Source organism: Giraffa tippelskirchi, chromosome 4 (assembly GCF_054371585.1).
Source record: "Giraffa tippelskirchi isolate mGirTip1 chromosome 4, T2T-mGirTip1v1.2.pri, whole genome shotgun sequence".
Taxonomy (NCBI): domain Eukaryota; kingdom Metazoa; phylum Chordata; class Mammalia; order Artiodactyla; family Giraffidae; genus Giraffa; species Giraffa tippelskirchi.
This window is the reverse complement of record NC_137278.1, coordinates 159,376,923-159,397,121: the sequence shown is the minus strand read 5'-3', so window position 1 is coordinate 159,397,121 and position 20,199 is coordinate 159,376,923. Positions and strand designations below refer to the sequence as shown.

Genomic DNA, 20,199 nt, shown 5'->3' with positions numbered 1-20,199 from the left:
AGCACACAGGCAAAAACATTTCTAGAAGCTATATGATCTAGGTCACTTTTGGTTTGGATTTTTAGGCTTGGAAAAAAAAAAAAACAACTGAGATTCATGGTATAAAATATTAATATTCATAGCACAACCAAGTACCACAAATATACTCAAAATATTTTGAAAAAAATTGCTCATGAAACAGTACTTACTTTTATTATATGCAATACTCTCTGATATTTCTATTTTTCCTTTTACCTAATTTTTATTTTAATCCTGGTCATTCTTTATGTACTCACTTGATTTTATGGCCCACTAATTAGTTATTCAAACTTCTGAGTTGACAATAATACATCCTTGGGTAACTTCTGGTTCTCTGGAAATTTATAGATGCAACAGATATTCAAGAATTGAAGACATGTATGATGGCCATAGACCAAAATACATGTCGGAGAGCCTATACAAGGGCATTTCAATGGCAGCTAAAAATTAGAAACCACATCTCCACCAATACACCTAATATAAATGTTTTCTCCCCTTCCTTCTTTGGAGGATAATGTAAGAAAATCACCTTTCACACTTAGGTAGGATTAAGGGAGGTCAAATGACCCAATTACTATTTAAGAAGCAAATTAAGAATTAATATGGGTCAGAACTGTTGAACATAAGGAAATGTGCAGGTAGCAATGTAGAGTCTTTTAAATAAATTCTAATACAATAAACTGCATTGACCTGGGAACTACATTGGTGAACCAAACGAACACTATTCTAACATAAACTGGAACTCTTTGGGACTTGTAAATCACAGACAAACATAGAAATAAAATAAGATTTTGGCTTGTGTTGACTCACTTCACGTGGGCAAGGCCAAACCTTTCAGAAGTTCAAGCAGCACAGGATCATTACAGACTAAGAAGAGTGTAGGCACTTTTGTCTCAATTACACAGAAGAAACAGAGCAATCAAGCATGAGAGATAAGAAACTAAAGGAAATAAAATCAGGAAACCTAAATGAAGTTCACTGAAACCACATATCTTTGCTTGGTTGGTTGCTAGATCTTTTTTTTTTTCCCCAAAGGAAGCATTAAGTAATAAGTAAAGTAGGTAGGAAAGAAGTAAGTAAATAAGTAAATAAATACATGGAAAGCACATTGCAGATGGTAGTAAGACAAACTGTTTAGAGGAGAGTAACACTACTGAGTGGGTAGTACAGAGTAGTTCTGCTTGAAGGATTGAGTAACACTCCTTATTCTTTCCTGTACAGTTCTTCTCAGATTCCATATGGGAAATACAAGAATAGTGATGAAAGAATCCCCAGTGCAGTGTTGAATACCATGTGGGGGCTTGAGGGTTACTTTGAGTGTAAGGAAGTTAGCTGAATATTTTTAAAACAGCAATATGATAGGGTTATGAGTAGGGATTAAATTCCTTATATTTTTATCTCTAAATGGTTCAAAGGAAAGTATTTATTCTGATAATTCACCAATAGTTATTAGTATATTTAGTGTATGCATGTCAGGATAAAGTATATGTTTAATAGACTAGCAGGTCATACCACAATATTCTTCCTCTCAGAGAGAAACTTTTTCATAAAAAGTTCTCAGGGCTTCTGGAAACATCAGTTTTTTGCTCAGCTGAATTATTCTGACAGCTTTGACATTACATTATCATCACAAGACTGTGATACACTTAAATGAAGATTCATGGGGAATTAAAAATAAAAAGAATTAACACAAGCCTGCAAAATACCAGATGAGAATATCAAAGGTTACTCAGATAAAAACTTGATATTTTCTGGTTCAATTAATCATAACTTTATGTGCTTTAATGCGGGAAGCAAACAATCCATGCTGTTCCCTCAACATCCTTCCATTCCCACCTCACACAAGTTGCTACATCCGTATTTCATTTTAGATTTTTTTTTTAAAGAAATGTTGTTTTAGCATCCTATAGCCTAGAATGATCTTTCCCTATAGCCTAGAATGATCTTTCCATATGGGTTAGTTCTGATTCTAACTGATTTTCTCTGCAACTAAGCCTTTTTTCAGTCCAATCAAAAACAGGAATATTGCCTAACAGGGTCTTTATAGTTCTATGATAGATTTTTCTAAGCAAGCGCTATGCCTCTTACTTCAATATGGTCCGTCAACAAGATATCACACTAACGTACAATAAACTAAATTGCAAAGATCAGTCATTCTTACTTTTCGTGCAAGTCTGGTCCTATAAAGCACTGTGTGTACACACTCAAACACTCACACAGTGAAATACTCAACTCTGGTGGTCCCTTCCAGAGACATATAATTTAATTGCTTTGGGAATTTTTTTTTTTCAAGAAAGTTTATCAGGACAACAATGACAAAAGTGTCCAACACAAAAAGTGGACATGTTTGTACCTGAGTTTTAAATGGCAATTTTTATTTGTTTCTATAATTATCCATTTATTTTAAGAGCACCAGCTAGAACTGGAGTTTGGAAGACTACGCACGAAGAGGAAAGATGAAACAGATGCAATACACAGTTAAGATCAAAGAGCCCCATCAACTCATTCAGAGAGTCAAGATCCAGCTGAGCCTCGGAGCCTTGTCTGCATAATAAGAAAGGTTGACTAAAACATAAGGATTAAACAGATGAGCTGTCTCCTGCAGAGGCGCGGGAGGGAAGCCCCACTGAGACACTTGTAAAGACACTTTGGAAGTGCACACCTGCTCCTCCACAGTCAAACCTACAGGAGACCAGCCTGGCCAAGACGTTCCACTAAAGTACTAGTCTGAAGAGAAAAGAATATATGTCCAATGGACGTCATTTTATTTGTCAAGATCTTGTTTTCAGTCCCAGAAAATGACAAATTAATAAATCACCTCCATTTTTCCAAGGTGACTTACCAAGTGCTTGCTTTTCAAAACTGAAAAAAAATATATAGTACAAATTTTCCTATTTCATTAAACGGTATTAGGACAATGCCTACCTCATGATTAAGTTTTTTCAAATGAATAGTGTTTCTCGAGATAATCTTGGATAATATTAGTAAATAAATGCTAGTTCCATTTTCCATTCTCAGGAAATTATCTTTTTTTAAGTATATCCCATGTTTTTATGAACACAGTTCTGGGTTATACTCATAGCTATGCTAAATTGTGTAATTTGGTTCTAAATAGCAATAATACAGCATAGAAGCCAAATGCACTTCAAGCTCTGTGCCTGTGACAAGTGATACATTTATTCTAAAGACCTCACTGCAATGTTATTTTGTAGCTTCTGATAAGAAATTATTCCAAACACGAAAAATAATTTTCTGTTAAGAAAGCTAACCTACTTTAAGAAAGTTAAGACATCCAGGTCTTTAGCAACCCAGACCTGCTGGGATAAAAATTGTCCAGACTTGTAACAGCAGATTTCACATTTAATTTTTAAACTCTGGCTCTGCTATGGATTAATGTTCTCAAGCACTTCACATAGGGTGATTTAAATATGTAATTAACAGACCTAAATAAATGGTAAGCATTAGCTTTTGTTTTATTCACCAAAACAAGCAATCCAATTTGAAGTGAGAGCAAGGAAGTCTCTCAGGAGCAGAACAAGTTGCAAAACGTCAAGAAGTGGCTTCATGGGGTTGAAGTGCAATCTCTGACCTGCTCCCTATTAGTCTAATTACATTATCACTCACTCACTCAACCAGCCAACCAACACATTTTTAGTGTTGATTATGTGTAAGGCACAATGAGAGATACAGAGAATTACACATGAACCATAGGTAACAATACTACACCACAACACCAAATGCGTGATAGGAATAAATTCTTGCAGAAGTGGATCACTGTGGGATGAGGAAATAGAAGTCTTTGTTTAGCAGGTGAGATTCGATTAGAACATGAGGGATAAGGTAGAGAGAAGTGAAGTGGAGAGGGGGATTGGTTTTCCAGGGGGAAAGTACAGATAGAAGAACCCAGAATCCAGTTTGAGAGACAGCACGCCATTCCATTGGCTAGACAGACATTAAATGTAAGCTTTAAAAGGTTTGAAAAAAGTGAAAGTGCTAGTTGCTCAGTCAGTTCTGACTCTTTTTGACCCCATGGACGGTAGCCCGCCAGGCTCCTCTGTCCACAGGATTCTCCAGACAAGAATACTGGAGTGTATAGCCATTCCCTTCTTTAGGGGATCTTCCCAATCCAGGGATCAAACCCATTTTTCTTGCATTGCAGGCAGATTCTTTACCAACTAAGACACCCAAGAAGCTCGCCTGAAGAGGTTTAACAGGTAATTATTAGAAGACTTTGATAGTACTAAACTAGTTACTAGTTTACTCCAGTCTTCCTCTAGATATAGTCTGGAGAATCGCCTGGCATTTCTATTGAAAACCCAGATGATCTGACCCACTCCAAATTTTGTGAATCAGAATCTTCAGAGATGAAACCTGAGAAACTGGATTTTTGAACAAGTTTGCAAGTTATGATATTGTTTTTCATCTTTTAGAGGTAACAGGGAACCTTTAAAATCAGGGAGATGTGAAGTGAAGGATATGTTAAAAGAACTTGAGGAATGGAGAACATGGAGACAAAAAGAAAGTCTGGGCAAGCAGCCCAAACCCGAATTGCTTATTTTAACTGGGTGAGTGGTGATAATAATCACCTCTGCTCCAAATAAAAATCAATATTTTCATTTTTCTCAAAAGGTTTTAATCCAAAATCTCATCAGAAATTCCTTCGTATCAATATTCCAATATGTTTTAAGACTGACTTTGAAGTTCAACTGATTTTTATAAGACATTACTATTTCCTTAAAGAAAAACTTTTTAAAAGTACACTATTCTACTTCTGATAATTCTGTTTAAAGTGTCCATTTTCAGAAGGTCTCACACAATTCTAATCCTTCAGTTAAACATTAGCTTGGTTAATCACTAGAGTGATTAGAAAATCATCCATAAATACTATCATAGTGCTTAAAAACTAAGAGAATAAATAATACTCATTGCTGATGAAGGTATTGAGAAAAAAGGACTATTAATATATATTTTGAGAGTTTAAATTGGCACACCATTTCCAGGGGCAACTGATAAAACCTAATACAATTTTAAATGCCCACACTTTTAACAAAAGAAATAGTGCTTCTAGTAGTCTTTAAAAAAGCAACCATAGAGATGCATGAGGGTAGATAAAGCACATGCATGTGCACACACACATAGATGCTCATATAAACACTAATATTCAGAAAAAAAGGGAAGTTAATTTACATGAACATTAAGAGAATTAGATCAGGTTAAATAAATGTTACAGAAAATTACTCAGTCATAAATTCTGAAAATTTATGTTATTGTAGAACAATATTCAAGGTGCATAATTTTAAGTACAAATTATTTTAAAAAATGTATATAATAATTTAATTTTTGATGGAAAAAAATGTGTATTCATATGTTTCTTTGTTTGCAGAAAAAGTTCTGTTAACAATGATGGAATTGGAGAATGGAAGTGAAGGGTAGGGTTTTCACATTTTAATTTACATGTGTCTATATCACTTAGGAGAAGGCAATGGCACCCCACTCCAGTACTCTTGCCTGGAAAATCCCATGGATGGAGGAGCCTGGTAGGCTGCAGTCCATGGGGTCTCGAAGAGTCGGACACGACTGAGCGACTTCATTTTCACTTTTCACTTTCATGTATTGGAGAAGGAAATGGCAACCCACTCCAGTGTTCTTGCCTGGAGAATCCCAGGGATGGCGGAGCCTGGTGGGCTGCCGTCTATGGGGTCGCACAGTCGGACACGACTGAAGCGACTTAGCAGCAGCAGCAGCATATCACTTGGGATTTTATAACAATGAGAAAACACACTTTTAAGTAACTTAAAAAAACTTTAAAATTTACCTTTTAAGTAGCTAAAAATATAGTATTTACAGTCTATTAAATGCTCGTTAAAGATTTTAAATAACTTCTGAAAATAGCATCACTTTTGAAGATGCTGTGGAGGGGAAACTGGCTTCCTTTCATTTTAATTAATTAGTTCTCAAAATTTAATAGAATTGCAGGCTTTTAAAATCATTCAGAAAAGTTATCAATGCACATAATGACTTCTACTTTACAAAAACATTTCCTTTTTAATTATCTATCAATCTTTCCACTTGATGGAGGAAACACTATATTTACATTTCTAAATTGTATGAAATAAATATATACCCTTAATATTAAAGTTTATAGACTAGAGTATGTGATTATGCTATGTAATCATTCATTAGGACTTACCTGATAGCTCAGTTGGTAAAGAATCCTCCTGCAATGCAGGAGACCCCGGTTCAATTCCGGTTAGATTCCTGGGTCAGGAAGATCCGCTGGAGAAGGGATATGCTATCCATTCCAGCATTCTGGCCTGGAGGATTCCATGGAGTGTGTAGTCCATGGGGTCGCAAAGAGTTGGACATGACTGAGTGACTTTCACTTTCACTTTCAATCATTCATTAGACACTTTTCACAAGACCACCTTCACTCCTTCTCTGATTTAATACTATTAAGTGCTTAGTTCCCATAAAATATCCTAACATAATTTATGGGAATGTTGAAGAGAAGTGAAGTGTCACTTAGTTGAGCCTGACTCTGTGACTCCATGGACAGCAGCCCACCAGGCTCCCCTGTCCATGGGATTTTCCAGGCAAGAATACTGGAGTGGGTAGCCATTTCCTTCTCCAGGGGGTCTTCCCGACCCAGGAACTGAACCCATTTCTCTTGCACTGCAGGCAGATTCTTTACCAGCTGAGCTGAGGGAAACCCCTATGGGAATGTTAAATATGAACATTTACTTTACATTTAAGTGTAACAGCAATTTGTTCTCATAATTTCATTCAATAGATGCTATTTAAATCACTAATTTTATACTACACTAAAGATGGGTTTTTCCTACACCAACAAAGCAATAAAAAATTAAGAAATTTATATAACTTTTTAAAAGTTATGAAATATCTTTAAACTCTTACACATTATTAAAAAAACATAATTTCATCATGAAATATAGTTAGGTAATGTATGTATTTATAGTTAGGTAATTTATGTATTTCTCAGGTTTAATTTTCCAATTTTATGCAACTGGCTTTAATCTGAATGCCAACTAATTTTAAGAAACATGAGGGAGAAAGTAAAATATAAAATAGTTACAGTGTAAATTAAATCATATTTTCATATATTTAATAGTACTAATGGTACACTCGTTATCTTTGCTGGCTGTTACATTACAGTGAAAGGAACAGCTTTACAAAGCCTGTTCAGATAGGAAATAATAAGGAGAAAACTATTTACTGCAGAGTTTTCATAGAATTTGATGGCAATTAGCGAGTTTTACAACTGTTATTTTATTTAAATTAGTTTTGAAGCCAAGCTTTATAAACTGTGAGAATACTTAAGCAAACATTGAGTTCTTCAACAAAAGTATCCTTTCTATAAGTGTAAAACTGAAATATTCAATAGAATAAAAAATTATATAAAAGGTTTTCTCTAGCTAAATGATCAGCTATTGCTGGAGTAGTTTCTGCATTATTTTGACATCAATACATTAAAACTGGAGATTTCATCTCTTACTGACTTAAGACTTTTGAACCCTTAGAATCCAAGGTTACAATCAGACTCATCCAGAGAACATCTAGGATGAACCAAAAATTATTCATCAACATAAAGCTTACAGACGAGACAAAATACATACCTATGAAACAATAAGAAAATATTTTAAAAATAATAGAGTCACTATGCATAGTACAATCATAGAATAAAAGGATGGGCCACAAAAATACTCATAATAATTTCTCTGGTGTTTCTCAAATATTCAGATTTGGCCGTATTTCCTCATAACTATAACAAACATGTAAGCACATCTCTTAGAATATGCATTCTTCAGTTTTATCAATGCTAGAGACTCCACTCCTGCCCTAAGACTTATCACCCCTGTAGTAATGGAAGAACTGAAAAAACTGAGAATAAAATAGGTAAAGCTCCAAAGGCACATATTGGCCGCTCAGCAAACATTGTTTGCTATGATGATTTTTATTTCTTTATGCTATCAGGGAGGGCTTCCCAGGTGGATTAGTGGTAAAGAATCCGCCTGACAAGCAAGAGACATCTGCCAAGCAGGAGCCCTGGGTTTAATTCCTGGATCGGGAGGATCCCCTAGAGAGGAAATGGCAACCCATTCCAATATTCTTGCCTGGGAAATCCTATGGACAGAGGAGCCTGCTGGACTACAGTCCATGGGGTTGGAAAGATTCAGACACAATTAGGCATTAAACAGCAGCAGTAGCAGTAGCTATTGGGGTAACTTGTTTATTTATTTAACAAATACTATTCCGCTTCTCCTATGTGCTAGGTAGGATGGTTGGTACAATGCTAGCTGAGGGGGAACAGAAGATGAATAAATGGATATAGTCCCTAAACAAACAGGAGCTGATGTCCTTGTTTTAAAATTCTCTCACAGAAAATAATTCTATAATCTTTTCTTAGCAGTGTTTTCCAGGTCCACCATCGCTTATTTCAACACCTTAAAATACATACCTTTGTTCTCTATTTCTATTTGCTCTCAACAAACACAGTACACCACCCTTTAGATGCATTAAGCTTATGACATGTGCATAGTTTTTCTTTGTTTTTTAAATATCTTTTAGGTTATATACAGAAAGGCAGAATAATAATAATAATAAAATAACACTTGTCCTAGTTTAAGCCTAACCATTGAGAAAATTAGGATAAAAAGGAAACTGGTTCCATTTTAAATTTAGGTTACAGAAATCATATCAGAAACAATCTGCCCAGGTATGCTGGGAGTTAATGCCATAGCTTTGGGTTTAAGAACCATCACTATTGACTTTTTTAAAAGGTTTCACAAAACCAGCACTTCCAAAGTGTAGAAATTGGTCTTAATTCTTCTTAGTATTTGTGCAACTGCAGAAGTTTTCATTTTTTTTTTCCACCAAATACTTCTGCTTCATCTGCAACCAATGAATTCATTAACTTCATTATTAATTCAAATGATTTTTTCATTTTTGTAAGCCCTAAGGTTGTCTCACTAAGATCAGCATTCTCTGCACGTGCCATAAAATGTAATCAATCTCTATTATAGTCATGAAAATGGTATTTGTCAATTTGCTGAGAAAAAAAAATCAATATATCTTCCAAGGCTGAACAGGCATTTAATGCAATGAATTGAAAACTGTTAGAGAAATTTAGCTTTCCAGGAGTTTAGGACAAGCTAATCAAAATCCAGAAAATTCATAGAAGATTAGCCCATGAAATACATAGATATGCCATAGAAATTAATATTTAGGTATTAGAATAACCTGTCATCTCCAATCCTGACAAGAAAATGGATTTAGACAGGCGAATCTCCAAGGGGTTACCATTTTAAAAAACAAAAGTGAAATCACAAACCAGGAAAACATTTCTTGAACATGATTGATAAATAAGAAAAGTTTCTTTCTCTTTATCTATAAAATTTACCAGGTAAAGAGATACTTCTAGAGTTGCAAAATTGTACGAAACCATAAAGACAAGAAATCTATAGATATACTCTCATTGGAAACACACTGGCTCTGGGGCTTTTTAAAAAAATTAAAGTATAGCATATATGTACAAAATAGATAACTGAGAACATACTGTATAATGCAGGGAACTCTACTTAATGTACTGGGGTGACCTGAACAGGAAGGAAGTTCAAGAGAGGGAATATATGTATATGTAAGGGCTTTCTCGGAGAAGGCAATGGTACCCCACTCCAGTACTCTTGCCTGGAAAATCCCATGGTTGGAGGAGCCTGGTAGGCTGCAGTCCATGGGGTCGCTGAGAGTCGGACATAACTGAGCGATGTCACTTTCACTTTTCACTTCCGTGCACTGGAGAAGGAAATGGCAACCCACTCCAGTGTTCTTGCCTGGAGAATCCCAGGGACGGGGGAGCCTGGTGGGCTTCAGTCTATGGGGTCCACAGAGTCAGCCATGACTAAAATGACTTAGCAGCAGCAGCAGCAGGGGCTTTCTATGTGGTGCTAGTGGTAAAGAACCTGCCTGCCAATGCAGGAGGCATAAGAGATGTGGGTTTGATCCCTGGGTCAGAGAGATTCCCTGGAGGAGGGCATGGCATCCACTCCAGTATTCTTGCCTGGAGAATCCCATGGACAGAGGAGCCTGGCGGGCTACAGTCCATAAGGTTGCAAAGAGTCAGACACGACTGAAACAACTTGACACATGTACACGAATATACACGTGTATATGTATAGATGATTCATTTTGCTGTGCAATAGAAAGTGTACAGAGGTTTCACAGAGCAGCCAATATCCACTAGCTATCTATTTCACATATGGTAATGTTTATGTTTCAATGATGCTCTCCCAGTTCATCCCACCCTCTCCTTCTCCCACTGTGGCCACAAGGCTGTTCACTGTGTCTGCCTCTCTATTGCTGCGCAGCATATAGGTTCATCCGCACCATCTTTCTAGGTTTCATATATATATATGTCAATATATGATATTTGTTTTTCTGATTTACTTCACTCTGTAAAATAGGCTTTAGGTTCATCTACCTCAAAAATTCCCTGTCTTGAGCTGAAATCTCCTTTTTAAAAAGCTGTCACTCCTGCTTCTATTCCCATTTTTTTTTATTGGAGTAGATTTACAATGTTGGTTAGTTTCTGCTGTACAGCAAAATGAATCAGTTATACATATATTCATTCTTTTTTAGATTCTTTTTTCAGTTGGTCATTACAGAATCTTGAGTAGAGTTCCCTGTGCTATACAGCAGGTTCTTATTAGTTATCTATTTCATATGTATAGTAGTGTGTACATATCAATTCCAATCTCCCATCTAGTCCCATATTCAGAACAATGTAAAGTCAGTCTGTTGCCTATCCTTTGAATCAACCCCCTAAATACTTAAGGTCACTTCTTTTGACCTGTTTCTTCTCTGGACATTATCCAGTTTCTTCTTCCATTTCTCCTAGCACACCATTTACCATACACATGCTTACAGAAAATTCATGGCATTGTCTTCTGAGATACTCCAATTTATAAACGTGCTGTGCTTAGTCGCTCAGTCGTGTCTGACTCTTTGCTACCCCATGGACTGTAGCCCGCCAGGCTCCTCTGTCCATGGGATTCTCCAGGCAAGAATACTGGAGTGGGTTGCCATGCCCTCCTCCAGGGGATCTTCCCAACCCAGGGATCGAACCCAGGCCTCCCACATTGCGGCCAATTCTTTACCGCTGAGCCATGGGGAAGCCCCCTTTTATAGGTTACTCATCTCACTTTTAGTCCTGCTATAATTACTTATTACATTTACTTTTCAAAATGACACTCATCGTTTTCTACCTGAGACAACTGAGGCAACTTGCCCTGGCTTACACCATAAGAAAATTTCAGGGTGGGATTCAAATTAAGGTACCTCTTGGCCAAGTCCGATATGTTTTTCACTATTTCATGCTCTCCTTCTTCGGAAAATTGAAAGAATATGAAAGAGAAAAATGGCAATGGATTTCTAAAGAGAGACCTTCTAGAATAATTTGTATATTCCTAATAATGTGAAGTATGATTTGCCAAAATTTTATTATATGTTCTCAGTAGAAAATAGTTCTTATTAAGGTAACTTTCCTTCTCTGCTCTAGAGTTTCAGTTAGAGATCAAAATAATAAATTTCAAATTTGACATTTATGTCAGAATTTGAATTTTCAGTCTTTATGACTGAAGAAGTTGACAGAGGTAGAAAGCAGAAAAAAAAGTTTACAAGAGGAGAAACAAGATCCCAGTCATGGACTCCATGTGAATAAATTCTGTTTGTGCAATCACAGATCAACTACTAAATTCAACATAAAAAAATGTGCATAAAAAATTCAGCACATCTACTTGTTTGGTGGGAATAAGCCAAAATAGGCTAGAGATAAATTGAATTTTTTTTAAAAAAAATTGACCATTTTGGTGGGTGTCACATAGAGTAAACATGCATGACAAAAGTTTTCACCATTTACCATGTTTTTGGTAATTCCCTAAGTGACAAAAGATCAAGGTGATTTTGACCAAATAATTCAAACAATGACAATTTAGTAAAAATATTCCCCTTAAATAGGCTAGGACTCTACCGAGACAAACTAGACAATCACTTGCTTGAATCATGGCATTATGACCGTACAATATACCAAGCCTTTCAACTATCTTGTAAATTCAATTTCTTAGAAAATGAAAGTACATGATGGCTTCAACTTCATTTCCAACAGATTTTGTGGATATTCAATTCATATTTATGACTTTTTCAATTACAAAATGAATAAGTGACTCATAGAAATCACCTATTAGATGGTAATGATGAAAATCAAAGGTTTTATTTTCTCTCAGAGTTTAACTTGCCCCTCTCTGGTTTTCATGAATAGGATTTTCTAATGCTTCCATATTTTGTTGTCACTCTCTGAAAATATTTCTCATAGTTCAACTGTAACTTTCATCAAAATTATGAAGTTGCTTCATTTCTGATGTCACCAAACAAATCAAATTAATTAAATGTATGTCTTTGATTCTAACATGGCAGATCACTATGTCTTACTAGACAGTTAATCCAAGTCTTCTATAAATATACTTCCTCCATTATAAGTCTCAGAGTGTAAATAAGCTCATGTCAGCTGAGCTATTCATGATATAATTAATGCACTCAACAGAGCTCTGGTCACCCACTATGTGTCAAACACTGTGCTAGATTATGGGGATTTGAAGAAATAAGGTTTAATCCCTTCCTTCAGGTAGGTTCAGTCTAGTGGGTAAGACATAAATATGAACGTAAACTTTCAACACAGTGTGGGTAAAAATAGCATTACAGAGAATCGTTTACCTTCACAGATGTCATCGGTGTCCAGAAACATGACTATCATACAGTAGGCACTCTTATCGATATCTGTTGACTAGAGGAACAAGTGAATGAATCACATTGCACTAAGAACAAAGGGAGAGGCACCTGCATCAAGCCTGGGCACTTACTTGTGCTGGGGATTGGAGTGATGGGTAAGGAAGAGTTGTTTGATTCAACCTGTATTTGCTTCTGGAATATTCTGACCTCATTCAGTAAAGGGGGAGGCAGGAGAAAGGGAAACGTACTGAGAGAAGGTAAAACCATCTTAATTGTCTATCTAAGAGGATTTTATTTTAAGATGATTTCTCCTAAATTGTGGACTCTCAGCCTGAACCTTGGAGGAAAGCAGTTATTTTTATGCTGATAATATTGTAGCCCTAAGATAGAAAGTGACATATTTGGATTTAAGTGGTTGAGAGCAGAATCAGACCAGCAAATCTGGTATGTAGTCCACTTTGTCACACCCCAGAGAATGTATTAATGACAAAGCTTTTTCTATTTGAAGGCAGACTTCAACAAATTTCTGAGACAGGAAATTAAAGGTTTGACTTAAGACTGCCAACAGAAGAAACTCTATTCCTACAATTCCTACAACTCTATTCCTATAAAAGCTGTATTCCTACAGTGGAATTATTCTAAATAAATTTATAATTATCCCTTCTTAAAGGTTTATCTTTATTATCCATTACTAACCAGAATGCAAGTGTGAATTCAGGCAATTACAAAGATAGCTGTTGAGACAAAGTAATGACGGTCTTCTGGTTAAAATCCTATTCAAATGATGAACTTTCTGAGAACCCATTTTACTACAAAAACTCAAGAAAATTAAGCCAATGAGTGTAGGTTTCCTCCACTTATGCTGCCTTACACAATGATGAATCTAGAAGGGAAGGCAAGCTGATTCCTGTCTAAATATTTGTCTTCTTTTAGAGCTGACTTAGAATAAATTAAGTTTTTCTGCCTAAAACTGTCAAGATGGAAGCAAAATAGAAACAATGTTACAAATACTGATTATTTAGTCTCTCCCTCCCTATATAATTACATGACCACTTTCAGACTTCAATATTTTGCCCTACTGTCCTTCTCATACCCCTGGATCAATTTCTAACTTAGGATAATTTAACTAATAGCTCTACTCTATTCCTGCTCCAATCCTATTCAGTGATATTCAGAAAACTTACACTACTGGGCAGGTTGATGCCACTACAAAGGGATAACTTTAAAACTCCTTCGCTTATTCATCTCTCTGTCCTAGTCCTCCAGGCAGGCTGTTACATATCTTTACTACTCTTCCTCTCTTGTCAACTGTCAGCTGACTACCTTGCTTCCTACCTTCTAAAGAATGAAAGAGCCAAAGAGGTAGAAACCTCTTCCTTTTACCATCTGACAATTGTCTTAAGCCAAACATCACTTCCAACAAAATGTTCTCAAATTACTTACTTTTTCAAAAGCCTTCCTTTGATCCCACCAGTACTGGTAGCTAACGTTCTATTTCCCTCCTTTCCTTCAATACCAAATGTGTAGAAAATATAGGTGGCCTGCCTTTACTGACACACTTTCTCAAGTTACATTTATTATTCAGCCCCTTATAATATGACTTACATTTCTGCTAATTCAATCTTTTGAGATGATCATAAACTTCATTATTCTTAATCAAAGGCTGATGCTTAATCTCCATACTGATTGGCAGCTTAGTGGAATTTGGCATCAATATGATTCCCTTCTGCTCAAAATCCATTCTTCCCCTAAGTCTTCACTGGATTCATTTGGTCTCCCTTGACAGACCCTTCCATTCTGTCATTGTTGTTGTTTTAGTTGATAAGTTGTGTCTGACTCTTTTGTGACTCCATGGTTTGTAGCCCACCAGGCTCCTCTGTCCATGGGATTTCCCAAACAAGAATACTGGAGTGGGTTGCCATTTCTTTTTCCAGGGGTTTTTCCTGACCCAGGGATCGAACCCGCATCTCCTCCATTGACAGGCAGGTTCTTTACCGCTGAGCCACCAGGGAAGACTTCTATTCTACTCATCTTTTAAATGTGAGCTAGTTTGCCAAGTTTCTAGCTGCGGGACTCTTCCATACTTTCATCCCTTCCCTTTGACTGGGGGTTTGGGGAAAAGGTTCTCAACTGCTAAATAAATACTATGTCCTCTGGTAGAGTTGCCTGTCTCAAAAGGCACAAATAATAATGAATAGTCACAACTCTTTTGAGTTCCACACTCACAATGCTAATCTCTGGAGACCTCTACGGATTCCTTTCAAGTATTTCAAATTTAGTATTTATTTCCCTCCCTATCCCCAGTACATTTTCCTATATCAAGTACTAACCATAATGGCATTATCATCCATCCAATCTTCTAAACCTCAACATTCAGTGCCACCCTTAAAGGTTCCCTCTCTCTGTCTAACCACATTCAATAGCTCCCTAACGTTTATTAATACTAACTCAGAAATGTTCATTGTATCTAATCTATTTTTCTTCATTTTATCATTATGCTTAAAATTAGTTTTTGTTTTTTTTTTTTATTAGAGGAGGCTAGAAAATTATTGGCGAAGGAAATGGCAACTCACTCCAGTGTTCTTGCTTGGGATATCTCACGGTCAGAGGAGCCTGGCAGGCTACGTTCCATGGGCTGCAAGAGTTGGATATAACTTACCAACTAAACCACCACCAGAAACTTATAAAATCTTCCTTAATGTTCCCTCTTATTTTTCCTTTTAGCCAGTAAATATATTTTTTCCATGGTGACAGAGTAAATCATCTTAAAAATAATAACAACGAAGCATTTCAAACCACAAGACTGTTTAAAAAACAAAAATATAATCAAATACCTTGGTTGACTATTTTCTACAATATTAGAAATTTTAGATTCCTTTCCTTTGCATTCAAAGCTCACTGCCATCTGGCCTCATCACATCTTTCTAATTCATTATCTCTCTTCCTTCACATCCACATACACTCCAAGCTTCACCACATTGAAATTCCCACCATAACTGTGAGGTTCCTTTGCAAGTATTACTTTTTTCCTCTGCCTAGAATGCTTTTCTCACTATGTCTTCGTTCTGTATCTTTTAGTAAACAGCTTGAATTTCATCTCTCTAGGTAAAACCTTTTTCAGTTACCCATAGAGTTATTGAAACCAATAAACCTTCTCTAACTGCTTGTGTGGCAATGTATCCATTTTCCTGTCATTCTGATTTGACAGTTGAAGTCCTTTAGAACAGAGAATTATCTCACTCATCTCTGTATCTTCAGAGCTTTAGCAGAGTACCTCCATTATAGAAAGAAGTCAGTAAATATCAAATTAATACATTTTTGATGCATACATATTTTACATTAATCACTGAAAATTAATGATAGGAATTCAGTAAGGTAAAGAAATTCACCATTATTTTCATTTCAATAAGCCTACCAGGTTAAACACAAACATTACTTTTACAAATTAGGTAAATATGTCATAAAGACAGTAGATTTTTAAGTCATTTATACACTGTATTTATGGGCCATATTTGTACAATTATGATTGCTTGATAATGAATACATCACTGTCAACTATAATATAAAATCTTATATAGTCATATATGTTTATATTTTTCAGTCTACTTATATAATTTATATATATTGAGAATATAACTTACCATTAAATTATTTACAATAGCTATAATGGCCTCTTTTATTAAAATAATTTTTAATATTAAAATGACTTCATAAATACAGAAGTCAATAAGTGTTTTAAATGGTTCATACTTTCATATATAAAATTCATTGTGTATTTATACTCTTTGACAATGCATAAGAAAATAAACTGCTTTTCAGGTACCCAGATCTGACCATACTTTATTTCTGTCCTATCATAAAATTTACAAATCAAACTTTTAACTTTTTTTTGGCAATAAGATCAATATAAGTAGAATATTTCTTAAATTCATTTTAAAAACTGTCATGGCAGTGATCTCAAAACTTAAGCCCAATTCTGAAATTTTTCTTTGTATTATATTGAAATCTCTAGAAGAATAAAAACAAGTGATTTCAGTAAAACAGAAGCCACCTGTGTATTACCCACCCATTATCAATATGCAACAGCAACTGTGTAGATTTTGTTAGTTGATGAATCAAAAGAACGAGAGTTAGTAATACATGGCATTGTTACCATATATTGTTATGGTTTTCACGAAAGGAACCATCTGCAGTCACAGTAAGAAGCCTGAAATAGTCACTACTGCAGAAGACAAGTGTTGAGAATCTCAGTTTTCACTGTAAACCTTTTCAGTCTTTGTTGTCATATCCAAGCATTTGCTGTATTACAGTAGAAGAAATCTAAACACTATCCTATGTAGCTGTCAACTTTTCTTTAAACTTTTGACAAAGCCTGAATTCTTGGCAAGCAGTCATTCATTTGAGATTTGCATTCTCACTCATTATGCATTCTTAAGTCAGAACTGTTTCTACCCTAACTATGCATTCTTAAGTCAGAACTGTTTCTACCTTAACTTGTGATTCTGTAAGCATAATAGGAATTGAGTATTAATATTTTCCTAATCACTTTGTATCTTAAGGAAAACCATTACCTTGATTCATTTTGCTTTAGACACCTATAAATAATTTGCACATACCTGACAAGCAGATTTCGCCTATTTGAAAGTATAAATTTCAGAGAGACAATGAGAACCTAATATTTTTCAATTAAAATCTTTCACAAGCCATGAACAGCAAAGTGAAATAACCATGAACATAACATGAAGATCAGAATGAGAGACTCTCCCAACAGAGGTGGCCAAGGTTTCCAAGAAGGTAATCCTTCTTATATTACTTCCTTTACCATTTCCTTCTCTAATCTTAGTAAGTCAGTTCGAGGGTCATTTGCCATGTTTCCAAAGGACAGAATTCAGTATAGCAGTAAGTGAAAGTGAAGCTCTCACTTTCCCTACCTTCATATCCTAGATAGAAAACAAACTGAAGTCTGAAACCATATGTATTAGGGTATCCAAAATATGTGTGTACGCATGCATGTTCAGTTGTGTCTGACTGTGCGACCCTGTGGACTGTAGCCTGCTAGGCTCCTCTGTCCATGGGATTCTCCAGGTAAGAATACTGGAGTGGGTTGCCATTTCCTCCTCCAGGGGATCTTCCCGACCCAAGAATATAACCCAAGTCTCTTGGGTCTCTCACATTGGCAGGCAAGTTCTTTACCACTAGCGCTACTTCAGAAGCCACCTCAAAGATATGGTGAAAATATATATAAGAATAAATAAAACTGACCACTTTTGACAAATGTAATTCTGTCTAAGAACTTTTTCTTCGTATTTCTAAAATGACATACAATAATACTCAGAGTCCTTTTATGGGAATACAAAGGCCAAAGATAAAAGCTGGGGTTTTATGATATTACATCCATTACACATGAAAGTTATTGTGCTAATAATACTTTTAGGACAATATTTTAATATAATGATAATGCTAATGTAAAGTATGAAGTATATTTTAGGAAATGCAGCCATTTAAATTTGGACTAAACCTAGTCATTTAAGTGAGTGTGTGTGTGCATTCTTAATCAGGTATTGACATCTATTTCCACTGGGCTTGAGACAATATAGTTTAGTAAGACAGGGCCATACTAATAAATAATTAACAAGACCCAGATTTTGTGTTTAGCCTAAGAAAATTTCTGGAAGTTCATTAAAAATAACTATAAGCTCTGCAATTGTGTATTTGTGATTCTAAAGAACTCTGAGAGCTGACAGTTAATAAAATGGGTTCAGAAGGCTCAATGTACATGGAGAAGACAGAGCTGGCTCTTAGTAAGATGTAGAGAGCAAAGAGTAGAACAGAAAGAAGGGATGAGATGGTATGAGTGAAAAGGAACACAAAGCAAGAGAAAGAGAAGGAAGGTTTTGAGTTTGATGTCTGTGATGGGAAATACTTAAAAGATCTTGAGCAAGGGAGGGACATATTCAACATAAAAGCATATATGACTCTGAAGGCTGCAATGGGTTTTACAGACAGGAAAAAAATGAAAGGGTAAGCAAAATGTCTAGGAATCTAGTGACAAGGAACATAAAGACTGCCATTTATATCATTTGATATTCTACCTTAGTATTCTGCCCTTGTGGGCTCCCCTGGTAGTTCAGATGGTAAAGAATCTGCCTGCAATGAGGAAATTTGGGTTCAATGCAGAGAAGGGAATGGCAACCCACTCCAATGTTCTTGCCTGGAGAATTCAGAGAAGGCTGGTGGGGTCCATGGGGTCACAGAGAGTCAGACACAAATGAGCGACTGACACACACACACATACACATGTGCGCACGCGCGCGCACACACACACACACACACACACACACACACACACACACATTCTGCCCTGTGCATCAAAGAATAGAGCTAATTTATATGCCATTGACATTAATTTCAAATGCTTAGCGATACATTTACTCTCCATTATTCATTTAAACCTGATGTCTCAATCCATAGGTCAGAATTCACAGCTCTCGTGTGTGTGTGTGTGTGTGTGTGTGTGTTTATGTGTGTGTGTGTTAGAGGAAGAGGGTTGTTACACAAAGGATCATTGTTGAATATTTGAACTAGTCACCAACTAGTTTCACAGAAACATCTGAATTTCCAACTTTATAATCAGAAGATCTTTAAAAGTTAAAATCACAAGACCTGGCATTGCCATATTTTTATATAACAATGCATTGTCTTGGTTTTCAGACAGGCCACGCCTTTTCTATTTTGCCACAGTCCCCACTATTCTGTATCATTGCCATGAGTTCCCTTCACTATTAACTTGAAGGGCTGGCTCATTGGAATTCATAAATCTTAGATTTAGATCTTACAAAATGGATTTATGTTTTGAAACAATTTTTCCCAAGTAGTTTCCTTTTCCATGTAAAGTGCTAATCAACAAGGTTCATCATCAAATATCTTCACTGCTTATGAAGAATTTTCATATATTAATATGATCCACACAGTCATCCCATAAGCTAGGCAAGGTCCATATCATTTCCACCATTTTACAGATGAAAGACAAGAAGTTGGGCTTCCCTTGTGGCTCAGTTGGTAAAGAAATTGTCTGCAATGCAGGAGACCTGGGTTCGATCCCTGGGTTGGGAAGATTCCCCGGAGGAGGTCATGGCAACCCACTTCAGTATTCTTGCTTGGAGAATTTGTTATGAGATACAGACACCACTAAGCTGACTTTTTGTAAGCATGCAAGTTGACGTTAGGTCTTAGATCTTTCATCTTCTGGTAATTGGTCTTCCTGCTCATCAAAGCTACCCGATCTATATTCTAATGCTTATATTCTGGAATTTATAGAATCTACTCTATTAGGAAATCCATTCCTATCTCTCATATTTGTTCAACATTTCCCCCACTCCATCC

The 20,199-nt window shown here is 36.0% G+C and overlaps 1 long non-coding RNA gene across 1 annotated transcript in view; it reads right to left on the bottom strand.

Annotated features, from left to right (window-relative positions):
* Positions 1 to 20,199, bottom strand: part of LOC145546956 (uncharacterized) — a 96,957-nt gene that overhangs the window by 38,180 nt on the left and 38,578 nt on the right. The window contains exon 9 of the long non-coding RNA XR_014083414.1: positions 12,802 to 12,871. This is a non-coding gene — a long non-coding RNA (uncharacterized LOC145546956). The remainder of the gene's footprint in view (positions 1 to 12,801; positions 12,872 to 20,199) is intronic.